Below are 2,097 nucleotides of genomic sequence, written 5' to 3' on the forward strand. Positions count from 1 at the left end.
GCGAATGGTTTAAGAACAGATGCTCTGGGGGCGCTATTTCATTTGGATGAAAACGTTCCCGTTTTAAACAAGATATTTTGTCACAAAAAGATGCTCGGCCATGCATATAATTGCTACCGTTCGAAAAGAAAACACTCTGACGTGTCCAGAAATACAAAGATCTTCTCTGTGTGCCTAACGTGAGCTTCAGGCAAAACCAAGATGAGATGGCATCCAGGACATGACAAGGATTTTTGAGGCTCTGTTTTCCATGGTCTCCTTATATGGCTGTGAACGCAAGAGGAGTATGTCTGCCCTTTCTGTCGTTTCCCCAAGGTGTCTGCAGCATTGTGACTTATTTGTAGGCAGATCATTGGAAGATTGACCATAACAGACCACATTTACCACGTGTCCGCCCGGTGTCCTGCAAATAAATTGGTGCGCAAAGTCACCTGCCAGTATTTTTCCATACGATACAGAGAGTAAAGCAAGCTTCCACGAACTGCATGTCAATGAAGAGATATGTGAAAAAACACCTTGAGGACTGATTCCAAACAACGTTTGCCATGTTTCGGTCGATATTATGTAGTTAATCCGGAAAAAAGTTTTACGTTGTAGGTGACTGCATTTTCGGTTCGTTTCGGTAGCCAGACGCAATGTAGAAAACGGAACGATTTCTCCTACACACAGACGCTTTCAGGAAACACTGCGCATTTGGTATGTGACTGAGAGTCTCCTCATTGAAAACATCAGAAGCTCTTCAAAGGTAAATGATTTTATTTATTTGGTTATCTGGCTTTTGTGAAAATGTTGCGTGCTACATGCTACACAAAATGCTATGCTAGCTTTGCATACTCTTACACAAATTAGTCAATTTCTATGGTTCAAAAGCATATTTTGAAAATCTGAGATGACAGTGTTGTTAAGAAAAGGCTAAGCTTGAGAGCAGACGCATTATTTTAATTTTATTTGCGATTTTCAGAAATCGTTAACGTTGCGTTATGCTAATGAGCCTGAGGCTTTAGTCACGATCCCGGATCCGGGATGGGGAGTTTCAAGAAGTTAAGAACAATGGAAAAATTCTGATATTGGTTTAAGAACAATGAAGAATTCTGATGTTTTATGCCTTCAAGAAACACATTGGGACAATATATGTATTTTAGAATTTTAAAAAAATATGGAGAGATATTATTTTTGTTAACTAATGGTCTAGAAATCCTGGGAGGGGTCAAAAAAATGCATTTTCGTTGTCGGCAGGATTCGAACCTGCGCAGGAAGATACTAATGGATTTCTAGTCCATCGCCTTAACCAATCGGCCACAACAACAGGCTTGTTAGGAGTGAAAGGGCCACCAGGCAGAGCCTACAGAAAGTGATAATTTTACAACTGAAAGAAAATGCAGTAACTCATTATAATGCAATAACATGAAATGTTCCCCTCATTCATTTGTTATTAAGTACAGCCGTTTTCTTATTTTCCTTGATCTTTGCTCAGCTACAGAAGGTTTGCATTTGAGAGTGTTTATTATAAATTAGTATTTCACTGTGTGAAGTTGTTATTTCATCATCTCATTATTACTGCGAAGCAGCATGACTCCTGAGAGTCACTAAATAACTGTTAGAATTGGGATTTGAACCCACGCCTCCATGGGAGACTGCGACCTGAACGCAGCGCCTTAGACCGCTCGGCCATCCTGACTACAGCACAGTACCTGGGTATCGGGTTAAAGAGTATGGGGTAAAAGTAGAAATAGGCACAGCCTTCTAAAATCACCACAGAGACCAGTAAATTTATGCACGATACCGACTTGCACTTTCAATAGTCATTTGTTTTTATCAATGAAAAACTCCAGTCATTGATTTAACCTCAATATGGCCTTCAATGGAAAAGAGTAGTAAATCGTCATTGAATGAACGCTAAACTGGCCTCAGAATATGGCCATTCTGATATAAATGATAAAATTCCTCAGATAAGACCGAAAAAGTGTCTGGAAATATCAGCAACCATCAGGGTAAGAGTGACAACAGGTCCACATGGGGGAAATCTTAACAAATGGCTTAATGGGTGTTTTTAACGCAATCGTGTTATTATTTATTTTTAGGGTTTAACAAGGCAGC

The 2,097-nt window shown here is 39.6% G+C and overlaps 2 non-coding genes across 2 annotated transcripts; both read right to left on the minus strand.

The window, feature by feature from the left end:
• Positions 1–1,224: 1,224 nt before the first annotated feature.
• On the minus strand, positions 1,225–1,306 carry trnas-aga (transfer RNA serine (anticodon AGA)). The gene has a single exon. It is a non-coding gene; the product is annotated as a tRNA-Ser (tRNA).
• A 289-nt stretch (positions 1,307–1,595) lies between these two features.
• Positions 1,596–1,678, minus strand: trnal-cag (transfer RNA leucine (anticodon CAG)). Its single transcript has one exon. It is a non-coding gene; the product is annotated as a tRNA-Leu (tRNA).
• Between the last annotated feature and the right edge of the window lie 419 nt (positions 1,679–2,097).

This window comes from Oncorhynchus masou, unplaced genomic scaffold (assembly GCF_036934945.1).
Source record: "Oncorhynchus masou masou isolate Uvic2021 unplaced genomic scaffold, UVic_Omas_1.1 unplaced_scaffold_16943, whole genome shotgun sequence".
NCBI lineage: Eukaryota > Metazoa > Chordata > Actinopteri > Salmoniformes > Salmonidae > Oncorhynchus > Oncorhynchus masou.